The sequence below is a fragment of the Chaetodon auriga genome, chromosome 2 (genome assembly GCF_051107435.1).
Source record: "Chaetodon auriga isolate fChaAug3 chromosome 2, fChaAug3.hap1, whole genome shotgun sequence".
NCBI classification, from domain to species: Eukaryota; Metazoa; Chordata; class Actinopteri; order Chaetodontiformes; family Chaetodontidae; genus Chaetodon; species Chaetodon auriga.
Genome location: NC_135075.1, coordinates 7,570,482 through 7,588,834, shown reverse-complemented (window position 1 = coordinate 7,588,834; position 18,353 = coordinate 7,570,482). Strand labels below are relative to the sequence as shown.

The 18,353-nt window shown below is 41.3% G+C and overlaps 1 protein-coding gene across 2 annotated transcripts in view; it reads right to left on the bottom strand.

Annotated features, from left to right (window-relative positions):
* The window catches only part of ncoa3 (nuclear receptor coactivator 3), a 33,225-nt gene extending 18,842 nt beyond the window's left edge, over positions 1 to 14,383 (bottom strand). For both annotated transcript variants that reach the window (XM_076751926.1, XM_076751934.1), the window contains exon 1: positions 14,282 to 14,383. The gene's annotated coding sequence lies outside the window, so the exon portion shown is untranslated. The remainder of the gene's footprint in view (positions 1 to 14,281) is intronic.
* Between the last annotated feature and the right edge of the window lie 3,970 nt (positions 14,384 to 18,353).

The window sequence follows — 18,353 nt, the reverse complement described above, 5'->3', positions numbered from 1 at the left end:
ATTATTAAACAAAGCGTTGCATGCCTCAAAGCTCTTGTAGCATTCCCTATTGAGGGAATGACGAGAGCATAGGGAGCATCTCCAAAGACACAGGCTATTAGTCACCTGATTCTTGTGTTCTCTCAGAGTGACCTTGCACACAGGTCTAGTCTGAATCTTTTCAGCAGTTCTGCAGCCTCAGTGAGGGACTGGGGAGTCAAGGAGGTGCAAAGATGCCGGGAAAATCATGTTGGCTCTTTTAATTTGCTGACTTGTTGCACTAAAGGTGTATACAGCAGATTTTGAAGAATGTTATGCTTTGTGGGTGAAAAAAACTTTGATATTATTCATTTTTATTTATTTTGTTGTTGTTGAAATGTGCCCAGCACTCCAAGGCTGTAAGAATCAGCCAGTTGAGACTCTGAAAAAAATGTGATACTATTTAATATCTGTTGCTGCTGTTGAAAACACAGCATTCAAAGATGATATGTTTGTCAGATTATTTGTGAGACTCTGCAATAGCTGTTGATTTTTTTAAAATGGGTGTTGAATCACATATTTTTAACACATTACGCAATCATATTTTCAAGTCTCCAGTCAGGGAATCTGTCTTTTAGCTTTTTAAAGTCTGAACTCTGCGATTCCATCCATGATTCTGTCACTGGCCTCTGCCAGGCCCCTATCAGAAAAGACACTTGGCTGCCAGACCCTGTCAAAAGATACTTGCAACCAGTCCTTACAACTTTTTGAGAGAAACCATGGGACCTCTCAAGAAAAATGCTTATTCTCTTACAGATGTGATGCTGATGAGATTACATAAGTAAACCTGGTGAACTGAACTGAATGATGCTGCATTTGTCTGCACTCTGCAGTATCAAAGCGTTTCAGTTAGCATTATGAAACTAAATAACACACCATTTCTATGCACAGGCGCTTGGCAAAAGGCCAGAATGGCAGCAGTGTCAGTCAGTCAGTCAGGACCAGAATAGTGAGGAGGACATTCCTGCTCTGCCTGAAATAAAGCCTGCAATCTGAGCTCCCTTAGACAATGAGTGGCAGGGCCAACAATAAACACTGGCCTACCCAAAACAAAGATCAGACAAAGTGGGGCACACATACACACAATTATAGACCCCCAGAAACACACCCACAACACATGAGCCCAAACTGTCTGTATTGCATGGTGTGAGCGAGAAACGGCTCACGGTTTGAGGTTGTGGAAAAAAAAAAAAAAAATCATAAAATACTGCAAATATACTGCAACTTTTTTTTTTTTTTTTTTCAAAAATCTTGGCAGACATGAACTACCAGAAGGATTTATCATCATTACTTAACTGCACTAATAAATAAATAAATAAAAACCACGCACGCACAGTCGTGTATACATAACTTAAGGGGACATTACATAGACTTACATTCATTTCCTGGAGAGTGACCCTAACCATAACCAAAACCATTGCTTGCCTGACACTAAACCTAAACCTAACCTTAACCTAAACCTAAACCTAAACCTAACCTTAACCTACCCTAAACACCAGTGTTAATCCTCAGATTAGATGACTGACATTATGGGGACCTGCATTTTGTCCCCATAAAGGAAGGTGAGTCCCCATAATGTGACAGTGCAAACAGATTTATGTCCCCACAACGTGAGTAATATAAGGTGTACACACACACACACACACACACACACACACACACACACACACACCACAAGGTAATAAAGCAACAAAAGGTGTCTACTTGAGTTTGGGACATCAAGAGCAAAAAGGAAACAAAAGGACAAAATGACTTCCTGTTTCTCTTCAAAGAACTTCTCCACCTCCTGCAGAGCATTCAACCAGCTATATACTGGGTTAAGTGCAACTGGTGCACACACCAAACCCAGTCTCTGTGTCTTTATTCAAGAACAAATCCCGGGTCGTTTAGAAACCATGGATTGCTGAATCCCAATGTCAACCCTTCAGACTTGTGAACAGGGCTCCTCTGGACTTGGACAGTCAATGAAACGAATAATAATTAAACCAAAAATAAGAAAGGAACCATTTTATACCAAAACAGTCCCAATTTGAAGTCTGCATGTACAAAGAAATAAAGACGGAAAAAAAAGAAGCCATTTGGAGATGGAGACCCTGTGAACTACATGTACAGCTGTAATGTGAGCTACAGCTAAGTTGTCTATCCACACTCCAGGACGAACTGTCTTTACGACTGTTTTGATGTACATGTAACAGGCTGAAGACCGACTTGTCTATTACCTGTTGTAATTTTGCACTCTTGCCAGTAAAATACTGTATACTGTCTAGGAATGGGTAATTATTTCCAAATAGTTTTATTATTAAATAAAAAAAAACACACAATTAACTATGTTGACTTAAAAAATGTCTCTTGTTTTTCACCTGTGTGAATATGACATAGTTCATCAGGTGCTGTGGGAAGTAGACCTCTCATGTGTATAGCAACTGTTAAGTACATGCTACACAGGGTGATTTATTATGGTCAGTGTCAAAGTGTCCAGATAAGCTCAGGTTGCTCTCACTCTGTGTGTGTGTGTGTGTGCGCGTGTGTGTATTGGGGATGGGGGGGTCGAATATCGACTACTATTTTTGCTTGATATGGCTATCTGTAATGAGTAGCTAATAATGAGCAGCTTGTGGAGCTCATTAATGACACGTACCCCCATGAATCCTGTGCAATGTGGTGCAACTAAATAAATCACAACCTTTTCACATTCGAATCATGAGTCTGCGGCATACTCCGCGATGTGTAAGGGTTATGATCCTGTTTGGCCTTGGAAATAGGTTAGCACTGTAAGTAGCAAGCTGTTACGAGCCAGCTCCAGGGCAATGACAAAGGGATGAAAATGAACTGAAAAATCAAGTAATCACAAGCCAGTTATCTTTGCACGTTAACAATATCAGCTGAATTTACAGCAGGCAAACACACTGTTAAATCTATCCCATGAGCCTTGGCGCCATGATTGGAAAATCCAAGTTCAAGGGAGGGGTGTTGCAAAAGTTATGTCATTAGCAAATTGTCTGTCTTATGTCTCACTTGAGTGAGCCCTCTAATGGTGAGATGTGCGACAGATTCTCACGTAACCAAAAAATACCTTTGGCTGGGGGCCAGCAAGGCAAAAAGGATAAAGAATCAACTTCGGTTGACATGGAACGCCCATTACAACCAATGAAGAGAAGGTGCTGCCATAACAAACCTTTATCCATTTTAGTGAATGAAAACCTGAAACGAAATGTTATAAAAATTTATGATAGTTAATTACTGCTGTGTTGGAGATGAACAGACAATGAAATCTGATTCAAAAACTAAAAAGTAAAAAGTAGCTTCAAAGCAAAAGTTGGATCTTTGCCATAGCAAAAGCACAGCTCCTAACTTGTGAACATACGCTGGAACCAATAACTTTGTACCCTTGCTAAACGGCAGGAAAAAGAAGGGAACCATGGTCCCCATTATTATTCTTGCTTCATATAATTTAGAAAAAAAAAAAATGTAATTTTGTGTAGCAGCCATCTACCATCTTGACATTTAGTGGATTTCTCCTTAATTTTGAGGGAAGATAACTCCACAAACAAACACTCTTCATAGTGTCAACTGCACCCTTGCTGTTGGTAAATATTGCTTCTTAGCTGTTTTTCTGCAAACATTACATATGATCTTAATGAAACATGAGCTTGTGGGACTTTACTGAAGGCAGGGGGTTTGATGTTAAGATGGAGAGCACTGCCACACAAAGAGACTCAGGGACGGCGATGAGGGGGACATATGTCAAGCATGTGTGTACAAGCGCAGATTTTGAAAAAGCGAAGCTGCAAATTGTTCAGAGAAAGCCTCCATTTATGCATTTATGTGCCGAGGCAGTTGTGAAATTCCACCAAGGCTTGAAAACCAGACAGAAAACACAGGACATATTCCTGCATTTGTCTGTAGTGTGTCTGGCATTAGAGAAAGATGTTTCTGTCTCTTTATTCCTCTGCAAACTGTTAATGTGAAGGTCCATTCAAACCATGTCTGAGTTATGAATCGTTGCTGGCAAAAATACAACAAACACAGATCCTAATTTGTTTAATTTCTGTTTTACAAAATTCATTCACATAGATCAGTCTTGCAAATGGAAAGCCTCAACAAGTGTGACTGATCTAGAGTTTATATTAAAGTCACACAAGGAGCAGTTCACAGCGGCATAAAGCACACCTTTCAAAACTACAGTGGTGACGCAAATGTGACAGAGGAGGATAGGGAGGTGGAGCAGAGAAAGCAGAAAGAAACACACCCTCACAGCAGCTTACGCAAGTGTGTGAAGCATTTCAGAAAAGCATCAGTAAGAAGCCTCAGTCTTTAAGGACTCCAACTGGAAGGTTTAATGTGATTGACCAATCAAGGTCATTTATGTCAGATATTAACTTTGCAAAGATTTTGATTCTAAATCAAAATTCCAATTTCAATAATTGAACTCAAAAGAGTTTGTATTTCTCTCCACCCCGATTACTTGCACATGCCCGGCACATGTCCAAAGGGTAAAAAAGAAACACTTCAAAGGCAACACAACATAGCTTATCGGTAGCCTACAGCTGCACTTGTCACTGCTGGTGTTGCCAATGCATCCAGTTCTTTGATTGATCTTTGCTGTCCACTGTTGCTACAGTTATTTAGCAGCTAGCTCAGCATTTCTGCTAGTAACATATATTTGTGGCCATTTCACACAACTCTGCTGTGAAGAATGCAGGAGCATGCCATAGTAACATTGCACGAACAGCCTTGCCTCTGACAGGAAACACTATCGAGTGCGGATCGAACCCGACCCGAGTCTGAGACGATGGTAATGGACCCCGACCCAAACGCTACACGCATTCTAGTGTTTATATCAGAACCTGACCCAACCCGAGCCTGATGCCGTTAATGTAAGCTGCAGCACGGAGATTGTGCTACCCTGTCACGCACCTGTTGTTACCATGGTTACACCTTGCCTGTTTACCCTGATTACATATGTAAGGGCACCTTGTATGGCCATTTGTTTTATATAGGCTACAGATAGGTAGCCCAGTCAAGATAATTTCATGTTATTTCCGAATCCTTGTCCGAACCCAGCCCGACCTATCAGATACCAATGGGCTGCAGTGCAGTATCCACCCTCTAGGACACAATACACTGCCTTTCAGTTACCAGTATACTTATCTAGCCACGTTATAGCTGACTAAACTGCAACAGATAGAGAGAGTGACAGGAGAGGTTGACAGACAGACAGACAGTCAGATCACAGTTTAAAAAAAAAAGTAAATCACAGCTGTAGAACATAAACCCAATAATCTGTTGAACTTTACAAATCAAGAGTCAATAGTCTAACAATTTAAATCGAATCAAGTCGTGGCCTTAGAATCAAAAGTCAAATCTAATCATGACCAATAAACTCCACACTGCTTAGCCCATCTGAAATTTATTTACACTGACTAAAAACAACGTACTGTTCATGTTATTTATATTAGAAATTTTCTAATAAAAGACATTCATGAGGGCACATAAAAAACAGTAGAAGTATAAAAATACAAAACAGCTATTTGTCCTGGTGGATTTTTCCTCAACAAACTCTGAGTGTATAAGATGCCCATAAATGAATGTGGTAAAGGAGAGAAGGCAGTTCAAAGCAGAACTGCCTTCATAGGATTGCTTGTTTTCATATAGAAAACATCCCCCACCCGCGCCCATGCACACACCACACACAGAACTCAGACAGACCGTGTGTGCATCTCCCTATTTTTCTCACACAAACTGCAACGTGTAGAAAAACGAGAGAAAATAAATGAAGGTGGAAACAAAGAGATGGCAGATTCCACTCTGTGTGTGTGTGTGTGTGTGTGTGTGTGTGTGTGTGTGTGTGTGTGTGTGTGTCACATGCATCTCCTACTATCCATCATTAATACAGACAAAGAACAGAAAGGAACAGAAAAGGACCCACATGGGTACAGATTCAACCAGCTAACTCACTGCATAGCACAACTGACCCTTCATTTTCCATAAACTTAACACACTGGTGTTTATGGTGAGGTGATAAAAATGTGAACACGATGTAGACCACAGTGACCAAACAAAATGCAGGCGGCTGTGATCACACAAAGCTAATATTATGGAAATTAGTTCATTAATCAATGGCTAAACAGCCTTTTATCTGGGAGAGCCAGAACACCAGGGCCTGATCAGCGGCCATGCTGCATAGTCTGATAACACACACATCTTCACTAGCACTGCAAATCTCATGTATCCTCAGATAATTCAGAGTGAAGATATGTCAACCATTGTAATAACTGTTGGCAATACCTTTAAAATGACCTCAAGTTGATACAGAAAGGCTGTGCTCGGCTTTAACTTTGCTTTTCATAAGCAGCGTTTGTGTACACGTTTCAACTGTGCCACTCAGTAAAAAAAAAAAAAAAAAAAAAAAAAGATATTCATTTTCAGACCGCAGCGCAGCTCTGACGATTTTCTCTCTTCCCTTCCTCCCTCCCTCTTGCTCTTCTGTCTTTCTCTCCTCCCTCTCTGTGCTCCCTCCCCCCCCCCTCCTCCTCCTCCTCTCCCCACCGTCCCTGTTGGATTGGTGGAGTAAACACAGGAAGAGAGCGGGCTCTGTTCCACCACGCCAGAGCTGAGGCTGGGCGTTCCTGCAGAGCTCCTGCGCCGGGGTCAAAAGTTTACTGTGGTTTTCATTTCACCTTTCCTCAGCCAATCACAGCGCCACACTGCCGCGCCTGAACCCTGACCCCTGCAAAGAATTCCACTCAAAAGATGGTCTGACGCCAGTTTCACAACTGCACCCCTCCCATCTCCCATTTTTCCCCTTACTACTCCTTTTCCTTTCTTTCAACTGGCCAGTTTCATGTGTTGACAGAGCCTAGGTGAAAAAGATTCCAGAAAAGAGGTACGAGGGGAAACGGAGAGCTGGAGCAGAACTGGGGTTTTTAATCCTCATAGCCACGCTTTACTAGAAAACTATCAACAGCTGCTTTCTTTTATCTCTCAGGTGACAAACAGCTAAATGACACACCTAAAAATCAGAGAATAACAAGTAACATTTAACAGTCTGACACATAAGTAGAGACCATGCTAGTTTGCTTTATTGCAATCCTAGTGCAATAAAGCCCACAGAATCATGAATTATAAAAAAGTAGAACATAAACCAAATCCTTGTGCATTTAATAAGTTCTACAGTTCTAACCTTTGGTTTTCCTTCTTTCCATTCCTTCATCTATGATGCTTTACTGAGTCTGCCCACCACATGCCGTCCAGGTTAACACTATTAAAAGTGTGTTTAAATGACTTATGAGGACAGGCATGATACAGAGGTCACAAGGACCAAGTGTTGAAAGACAGACAGAGGAGGCAAATGGGGGGACGAGAAGCTCTGCTGGGGTTGTATCACAACTCAGGAATCTGTTAAGGAATGAAATCAGAGTTTCTCAGTCTGACTAGACACATGTATACACATGCACACGCTGAGCCATAATCCAAACGTGGGTTTGTTTTTGTCTTGGTGACACTGCACTCTGTTCCCATCAGCGATTAAGGCTGTACTGCTAATCAAGTTCCTCACACTGTAAGGGAGCGGGAATAGGACAACACACACAGATCGAGCTGACACACACCGGTCTCTGCTTCAAACTGGCTTCTTAGTTTTCACACACAAAAAGAGAGAGAGAGAGAGAGAGAGAGAGAGAGAGAGAGAGAGAGAGAGGGAGAAAAAAGCTAAATGTTCAGTCAGTGTTCCTGCAGATCCACATATGATGCCAAGTGAAATCAAATTTAATGGGTTCAGAAAGGCTTTCAAACTGTCAAACCAAAAGTATGAACAAAAGAAAATATACTGCAGGCTGTTAATTTTTTGATGCCTAAATGATGTGCGACACATTGGACTGGACTCACCTTCTGTCAAATCGAAGGTTCCAGCACAGTCATCTATAGACCGACAGTTTTGTTGTAGTTAGAGTCAGAGTTTTGTCAAACAACACATAAATGCAAAACACAGTGGGGAGCCTTTTAAACGTTTTGTATCTACTGTTATAATCCTAGTAACTATGACTCTGCTATGCTGTTATTTAAGTTTGTCTTAAAGCAACTAAAATTTTGCAGACATGTATCTAATGTTTCTGCCAGAAGAAAAAAAAAAAAAACATACATTGATAAGCTTCCCTGGTAATGACACCCATTCCTTATGTTTCTTTTCTTAAAGCCTTGAGAGTCTTTGAGTAATGCAACTTTAAGGCAGCTCATGGTATGCGACTGGTGTTTTGGTGTGTAGAAAACAGGGTTGAAAATATCACGTTGGACACTGTTGTGTACTGGCTTTAGTGCAACATTTGTATGGAAGCTATATCCTGCTTACGTGTGAGGCACATAACACAGCATGTAGGCTGTGCTGCTCAACTAGCAACATCATAAATCTACATGCAATATGAAACATGCATTCGGACTGGCAATTAAGCATTTTTTCTTCAGTTAAGTTTTATTAGGAGAAGGACCTGAGTGCAGTATTTAAGAGATTCAGTTATTAGATTGATGAATTTCACATTCAAAAGACGAAAGAGAAATGATAAAGGGCAACTGTTTTGCACATTTCACGACCATGAAGACCGAGTAAGAACAAAGTTCTTGTATCCTCTACTGACTGTCTTGTTACACTAGTTGTGATTACTATATTTGCTGGGCCGTGGAAGGAAATTTATTGCAGATTACAAAAGTGTGTGGGTTGACTGCCTCCACACACGCTCATTATGATCAGCCCCACTGTGTCTTTGGCCCCATACCTGTCAAAACTCTGCCATAATTTGATATAAATAAATTTTGACACAGGAAATAGGATAGTAGCAGGGTAGTAAACTGTTAGGTTGGTGCTAATTGAACAGGGACCTTTACTTCACCTTTTTAGTCATACAGCAGTCATATAGATTCACTTGTTCCAGTACAGCACTGGCAGTCAGAGGAGCATATATGAGCGCCACAAGAACAAGCCGAGTGGAAACATGGCAATCACTTGTCATGAGTACAGTCATTTCCATACAAAATACTAAATGGGACTTTTGGCCAACTTGTGGGAGTATTGTTTGGTATATAAATTATTGCATTGGTTCAAAGCCTGATGTGATGTGGCAATGTCAGGAGGCAAGTGTTAGCTCGGCTATTCTGGGGACAATGGTAAGGAGCAGCAACCTTTGATTGGAGTGTTGCCTTAACGACAAGCCACATACACACACAGGGGTGACGTCACCAGGCAGAGTGAAGAGCAGTAATGGTGAAAGGAACATTTTCCACTTTATCCAGAAAGGAGGGAAAAAAATCTGTCCAATTAAGAAATGAGTGTTGCTGAAAACGGGATAATAATAAATTATCTGACACATGCCTTGCCAGTGTTGACATGCCGTAGTAAGTCTGGAGCCTTTAACGATGGCGTGGAAGTCTGTCATTCACAACTTGACTTTTCTTTGAACTCAAGGCTGCAATAAAGTAGAAATCGCACTTGTGGAAAACCAAAAAGCTGTCTGACACAGTGCTCTGAGCAAATGTCTGCATACTCACTACAACTTGGTGCAATTTCGTTTAATTAAAGGGGCTTTTAAATTGCAGGTGAACTATTAGAAAGGAGACATTCAATGCCCTTTACAGTCCCTGCTTGCACGGTCACATACGTGCATGTATTACCTTACAACTTGTAACTGCAGCACCATGCCTGCCACAGCTGCCTCTCAACCCAGGCAGACCCAGGAACCCCACCCCACTGCCACATAAGTCCGACATCAAACCGTTTCATCTTGGAGGCGTACAGAGAGAAAGAGCAACACAATACAAACAAAGGAAATGAACACAACCAACCATTTGACACTGTTGAATTACAGGGGATGGAGTGTGAGGGCAAAAAAAGGTAAGCTTTGTTAAATTTGGAACGGAGTGGTGGCTGGTGCCAAACCCCTTGTTGTTTTGGTTGCAAACTTACTATTTTGCCTGTGCAAACACACTTTTTTTTCACGTTTTGTGTATCTGATCTAGGCAGAGCATACACGGGACAAGAAAACTGGCGAAGAAGAAGAAGATGGAGAGAGTCCATGTAGCAGTTAAGAAGTTCATCCAGAAGTGGCCGTGTGTCTTTTCTCTTCCCTTTACCAGCCTCTCTTTCTCCATCTCTGCACACTGAATAACAGACAGAGAGAGCATCTGGTAGCAGTTATCTCACAAACCAAACTTTTTTTCACCCTCGCTGTCTCTCCCCCCAAAGCATTTTTATTTTTTTTTTATTTTATAAAAGGGAACTCTAAACAAAACACAAACAAGGTCTTGCTAACATTTTACAATGGTAACAAAACTAGGCCAGGGAGCTACCCTCCCACTGGCTTGTTCAGGTGAACCCCTTTTACGAGCATTCCTCAGCTGGGGGAGCGAAAGTTAAAGGGGGAGTTGAAGTTAAAGAGGAAGGGTAAGGAAGGGAGGGGGGACAAAGCTTGGCACCCCCTTCCCTAATAAACTCTTGCCTTCGTCCAATCAACAAGGACTACAGAGAGTGAACTGTTCCAAATCCTTGCTGGTTATAAACTGGAATTGGGTGCAATGATTGCTTCAGGCTGCCCGTTTGGCTTGCAGAAGTGTGCATGGCTCACATATGGCGCAGCTAGCCTAACATTTGGGTATTACCTCAGAGTTGAGGAAGAAGGGACTGAGGGGATGAATGAGATGTGACTTCAAATAGAGTCAGAGTGCAAACTGTGCCGCTTGACTTGGGACTCCGCTGTCTGGCTTCCTCTGTATTGAGAATAAAAATCTGGTTTCAGCAGCTCTCGTCTCATATTCTCACTCTCACTTGTTTGGGCGAAGTAGCTGTAAATATTTTAGCAGTGGAAACACGACTGTCTTGTTGAGCAGAGTTTTCTATATTTAGCTCACCAGAGGTAGGCAGAAAAAGCAAACCTACCTGTTGAGTACTAGTACACCAGTGTGTGGTATGTGCACTTTAGCAAACACAAATGTGGATCACTGTCATTGCATGAGTGACCTTGAGATGTGGGGACTAAACAGGATGTTTTACATGGATTGAACTGACCACAGGAAGCTTTTGTGTTCTTAAACCTTGGTTGTAAAAACAGCCACCAATGACAAGTCAGAGTCAAGTCTAAATGGTGCAGCAGAGTAAAGCTTTAGAGATCCCTCAACAACTGTTGAAAACTCTAACTTAACCTGGAAACAGGCCAACGTAAATCCCACGGTCATAGAGGAACACATTTAAGGATATACTCTTTCCCTGAATTAAAAGGACTAATTAAAAGTTAGCAGTCAGAATACACTACACTACCTGTACTGCTGCCCAACAAAAAAAAAAAAAAAAGACCAAGGAGTCATATTTCAATTAGGGGGAAACAATCAGGCTTTCCTTTCACACAGAGCTGTGTGTCATCAAGAGTCCTCTGAGAGCCACTGCTCACCCACACAGCTATTAATCTTATTGAACACATACCACACGACCAATCGGCAGTTACTTGAAACAAAACTTATTATGTCCGTTTCTCTTAAGGCACAGAGGCTGATGAAACACCAAAAGAATGCCATCTATTCAGACATCAGTGATGCAAAAATGCAGCTTGACAAAGACAGATAAGAGACAGTTATCAAAAAGTGGCTCCACCACACAGAAGTTGTGAGCTCTCCACTTATTTTTCACTCCCTTTCTATGACACAAGCCAGTATTTAAAAGTCAACAGGAGATACGTTTAGCCAATAGTTGGGAGATCATGGGCAAAATTAAAGTAGTATAAAATGTTTGCATTTTTTTCCATCTTTCAAGTTTACAAATATTTACAACATTACATATTAAATGCAGAACCTTATTCACATGAACTTGATTGAGAAACATGATTTTTAATTCAGCCTCCAGAAAGTTTGAACTTACTGTGCCTCCACATACATCTACAACTAGGCATATGTATAGCGCTGATGATACAGTGGGCTGGAGATGCTCAAAAGGACAACAAATCAATACACAAAACCAGAATTGACAAAATGCCCAACCTCACTGAGTGGCCACAGATCTAATACAGCCATATCTAATCAACTTTTACACAGACATACTCGCTGCCTTGGCTGCTCCACAGGTTTACCAAGCTTGTTCAGTAACTACTCACAGAAATTGTATTTTATGTTTTTATGGTACTGTTGGCAGGATGTTAAAATATACAACACCAAAAGTAACCTCTATGGGTATTAACTAAATATCAGGAATGCCTCTAAACGTATGCTCATTCGATTATCAATCAGGTGATCTGATGTAACCACAGAATCTGCCACCACAGAGAGACTTCTCCCAGTCCCATGAGAAAAAGTGATAAGTTAATGAATTATTGAGAGCACAGGGGCGGGCAGACAAAGAGCGAAAGCCATGCATCCCAGTCACTTCTTCACCCCATCTGCAGTCAAAGAATCCCCCCAAAGATTGATTCATTGTTAACGCAGCCTGACACCCTGTGTGAGGGAGAAAGAAAGTGGTAGATAAAGGGACAGAGAATGGGGGACAGGGGGCTCCATTTGCCAAGAATATGAGCAGAAGCAGTTCATTGGACAGGTTCCCACAGTGGTCATTCTACCACTTACAAAAATACCACATATGTGGGCTTGAGTAATGGCATTCCATCAGACTCCAAATAAAGACAAGTTAGCTAATCTGACGGCTGAAGACTGCCAGCATTCTCACTTGTTCGTTCCCAGTAGCGCAGCATTTAAAAGCTCACATTATTTAGATGTCGCAGCCTATTTAATGACTCGCCTGCATGAAAAATTAAAAATTCCTGCAACAACCTAGTAGCTGAGCCATGTAAAAACCTAGATGATTTCTGAAACTCTCAAATGGAAATAAGCATTGAGCTGTAAATACCTGCAAGTATTGGCAGGGATGGCCCCAGGCGAAGAGAGCGACAGCACACCTAGACCTCAGCCGTTTCAGTGGAATGACTAACTTGCCTCCTCATTGTCTGCCTACACATGAGCACTCTCTCCAAGAATGTCCTCCAAACACCTCAAAAAACTGTGTGCTCAGCATACACCTTGTCCAGCACAGAGAAAGCAAACCTGGACTTTACCTGAACCCTTGGAGTGTTCATCCTCCCCTGCACTGAAACACATCCATCTCCCCTTGCCAGTCCGTCTATCTAAATGTGATTTAGCAGCAGTGAAAACCAACATGTATCATTGTGTGATAGGCCATTATACCAACCATTATAATCACGAGCACGTAATCTCACTACAACCATGCAAATAAATAACAGATGCTGCAGATTCTCCAGAGCAGCCACGCTGAGCTCGTCACTTCAAGTGGTGCTGTCAGCCATGGGCACAGTGATCTACTGGTAAACACAAGCTGGTTAATCATGACCTGCAGCTGGTTAGCGTCATACACTGAACAACCACCGAGAAAGAAGAAGGCAATGAGCAATTAATGTGTTGGTCTAATTTCACATGACTTGGCGTCAGCTTAATCACTTTGTTGCCATTTGTTGGATGGTGTTGTTGCATTTCGTGTGTCAACTTAAAGGCAAGAAAACTATTCCACAAACAAAATATAGGCACGGTTACACTACACCGCTTTTAAATGTGTTAACACTCGTGGTGGAGGCTAGAAAGCCGCAACAAACGAGCAATAACACAGATTTTTTTTATTTTTGTCATCCAAGAGACAAATACTGCGGTGTAACTAACGTTAGCTGTGAACACAGACGATTCCTGCAGCCCCCGTTTGTAGAGAAACTGTGAAGCAAGTCAGACAGTGTGGCAGAAGAATATGTAGTGCCCACAGCTCTTCAGCTGTGTGGTGGACAATGAACACAGCCGTGTGGTGCTGCCAAGTTAACATTAACCTGCTGAAACACAGACGAGTTCACTCATAAGCAGCGAGTGTGAGCAGCTAGGCTACAGCACACAGCCGAACCACAGAGCCTGTATCTCGTAAACTTTGTAGCTAGCCGATAACGTTAACGAAGCCACCAACAAACACCGCAACCGATACGAATAACACATTATCAAGCCGGGCTTAACGTCAATTATCGTCTTATTTACAGTTTTTGAGCCATTAATATCATAACAAACATTCCATAACAAATAGACAGTGGTGAGGTGGTTCATTGTATCACGGTGGCTTAAAAACCACAGCCTGCTCGGAAGCGGAGCAACACCAACTGCCTCTGTGACAAATTTGCGCATTCAAACACACACTAGCATGAGTTCAAAACTTGGCTGTAAACGAATCATAAAACATTTGCAGAAAACTCACCGGCGTCGACGCTTTCATTGAGTAGAGCAGTTTCTTTTACGCCTCTACAAACTCTCCGCCATCTTCGGCAGGACCGTGTTTGTTTAAATGCGAAACACTCCCAGAGCGGAGGGAGCCAGCTTGTAGCGGAGCGACATGGCTTCTGGGTAATGTAGTCGCTTTCCTTTTCAAGCCGCATCAAACAGTTCGACACGTTCTGCAAATGAACTACACGTACACCAATACCCATAGGTGATATGAGCAGCAGTCACTGATATTATTAGGGGAGAGATTTAAAAATGTATTTATAGGCTGGCAGAAAAGCAGCTTTATGCAAATGCCTTCTCCTGCCCATAGAGTATTACACTATTATGTTGTTCACTATGCATGAAATTACAATTTTAAAAAAAAGAAATCGTAAAATGTAAAGATTGAATATTATACACTAGACATAAGAAGGCATTTGAAATTTCTTTGAGGGATGCATGCACATTGCTGGATGTTTTTCCAAAACCGTTTCTATAGAATTTTACAAATGTCCAGGCAATGTGACTGGACTGAGTATGATATGTAATATGTAAAAGAGGAAAACATGGAATTGCCAAACATTAATTTACAATAATGATTTATGATCTTTATATTGTTTAACAGAACACTATATCCACTCCATCAAATTTAACCTTCTAGTACCTTGCAATTCTGTCAGCTGTAAAGTGAATCAAGTCCATGCCAACACATGCAGCCTGATACCTCACAGATTCTGGGTCCAGTGTCAGTCATATCAGTTTGACTGGGTGAGGAACAACCATGGCCCCTGAGTGGCCATGGAGGATAGAAGAATCAGTCTCCATGGTGATTTCTCAGGCACACTGGTTTTGAATTTTTACCACTGATGAGGGAGTGAGGGCCAAAGATGGGAGGAGAGCAGAAGGACAGGGTGAAGAGAGCAGAGGCGGTGTTAAAATCTAGGTAGTTAGCTCCTTACTTGCTCTTTCCTGTCTGAACATAATTCTCTCTTGCAATCAACATCAAAACTTTGAGGTGGAAAAAAAGAGGATACATAGCTGCTGAAAAGGCAGTGAAGTTCATTACTGTCACAGCATTTTATGTCATGCTACCAATTCACAAAATTTACCCAGACTTAGCTATTGTTTTGCAAGACATAGAGTACTCCATAAAGTGTTACACAACTAGTGAGTATGGATGAGTCATACATAAAATTGTTCATAACAGTCATGCAAAACATGATGTGGTATACATCAATTTAGGTCTATGTAGTTCTGCTCATGTTATGAGGATTTTTATTGGTTCATGAGATGATGAAATCCCCCAAAGTAAAAAAAATCTTGTTTGTGTTTTGAGTCTGTTTGTGAGTGACAGAGCCTCAATTACATTCCATGGAAACCAAAAGAGGGGCCCAGTGGCCCTCTGTTTGTGCCCCCTCCCCCACAAAACATGGCAAACTGACCTCCCCCCTCAGTGAGTGAGAGACACTTTATCCCCTCCCCCCTCCCCACACAGCCTCTCTACTTTGAAAGGACAGGAGATAACAGTTTGAAAGGACAGGAGATAGCCCCATAATCATTAATGTATTCAGACTGGTTTACCTGCAAACAGCTAACAGAATGCCTTTCTTTGCTCCAAGCCCGCCCCCTCCCCCAAATTCTCAATACCATACAGATGCAATAAGACCCAAAAAGCATCTTCACTTATAAAATCCAATAGACATTTAGCCACCAGCAGAGTAAACGTTCCATGATATTGTGGGTTTATTTTTTAACAAGTTTAAAATTCAGCAAAATATATCGATTGTCTTATCACTTCAGAATTTCTTTCTTTCTTTCTTTCTTTCTTTCTTTCTTTCTTTCTTCTTCTTCTTCTTTTTACATTTTTTCCTGTTAAGTAACCAGTTTGTTCCAATTGTTATAAAACGTGTGATGTTTGTCTTTTAAAATGACCTAAATGGCTACACGAAGATAATCTGTTTTCAACTTCTGGGGATTATTATCTCAGAAACCACAAGTCAGTCAAGCATAGGCCCATGTCTACTTATTACTCATACCGAAATCTCAGTCAGTACAAGTCTCTGGTGGTGAATAAGGAAACATTTTTCCCTCCATTACTTTCTGCGTCTTTGCTTGAATCCTTTTTTCATTGGCTTTGACGGGCCTGCTAATGGATCACAATAAAGCACAGCAGTTAACCAGGGATATTTAGACATTCACTGAGACAAGAAATAAACTACAGACGAAAGAAGTCTCCTAAAACCCCAGTTACACGTATTATATTGAATCCAATGCAGACAGTGAAAGTCTAACTCGGGCGCCATCTTGGGGACTGCAGGGCTCGTTACCAGTCGACCACATGTAAAGCTCGCAGGTCATCGTCTGCAGTCTGGACACCCAGCCGACAAAGGTGACACAATATGTGTAGTTAGTTATATAACACACAGCTAAGTTTTCTAAGTTTTCATGTGGGGTGTCACCAGAGTAATAATGTTTTATCGACAAAATGACCGGTGGCAGTGTTTTCTCGTCGTCCTCAGCCTTGTTGTTGCTGTGTAGTTTGGGCAGAAATTCACGCCTATTTAGTTAACCTTCATTTAAGGTAACGTGAACCCGCTTGTCAATCAGAGTTAACTACGAGTTAACGACGCCAAATATTCGAAAAAAATACTGACGAAAGATATGCAAATAGTCTCGTAAGAAAGGCTTCCCTGTTCCTTAAAATAACCTTAAGTGTTAACGTTAGTTGAAAGTAGGTAACCAACCATGTGATGTAATCTATCGAGACTAGCTAAAGATAGTAAGACTAACGTTATCTTAACTACGTATCTGTTAACATGTAGAGATTGTGCTCATGCCTACTGGGCTAAATACATTTATTATCCCGTCTTTACTGACACACCTGCACTGACTGTCTCCGGCCATTCACACCAATACAAAATGTTGATTTTCCAGTTTACAGGCCTTAACGTCAACACACCTGTATCTGTATTGAGCTGTTTTATTAGGACGGGAGCTGTCAAAGGCCTTTTCTGTAGAGGATGTTACAAGAGAGTTTTAAGACATGTATTATACCTTGTTGACATTGTGCTTACACACAGCACATTTCTAAATAATTTTGTGTTTGATCAATTCGCCATTCATTACCCGACTTAGCAAATCTGAAGGCAGGTCAAGCATAAGATGACTAGCCTTCGGTGGACAGTGTATGTGAGGGGGACTTTTTGCTCCTGAGTCCTCTTGGAAGTTCATCTGACCTTGTCCACGAGTCCATAGCTAAATGAGGATGTTTGTTTGTTTGAATATTGTGTCATACCACGCAAACTGTTCACTCCCAGTGGGTGCATTCATGATGACTGTATTAATGTAGGCCTCACCCAGTCATTATCCAACCTGCATTACTCATATGCCTTCCCTGCTTTGTGATGGGGACACATCTGTTGGCCTGTTAGGACGGATCATGTCCAATGGGACTCCTTGGTGAACTTTTGTGTTTATTTGGTAGTTGTTGATATGAGTAAGTTGGACAATCTCTCGGCTCGTGTGCAGTGTGCGGTTATACATTTTCCCCACAAGAGGTCGCTGTTGTCTTTCCCCATGTAGTGCAAGCAGATGATCCTCTAATCTTATAACAAAAAAAGTTATAAATTAATTCCACCAACTAAAACAAACAAAGAATTCTAGCATATAATGTTTTACCTGCAGAGAAGCAATCATTCATAACTAGTGACAAAGTCATGGTTATAAAGTTTGAATAATCTGTTTATCTTTCATCTTTCTTTTATCTTTCACTCCATCAAACATTCAGAATACATGTCTGTCTTTTTAACTGGACACTGTCCCTCTCTCCTGCAGGCTCTCTCTGTTCATAGGCTCTGGTTCATGCAGTATGTGTGAGGGAGCTGCACACACACATTGCATACGGACATAAGTGTGCAACTAAAGTAACAATTTCTTTTTTCTAACACTGAAAAATGTAAAGGGAAAATAAAAATCAGCATAGGCAAGAACGTCACACTTCTTCCTATTGTTCAGATAAGCTCAGATGTTTCCCAAGATATACATTAGGCAAAATAAAGAGAACAGGA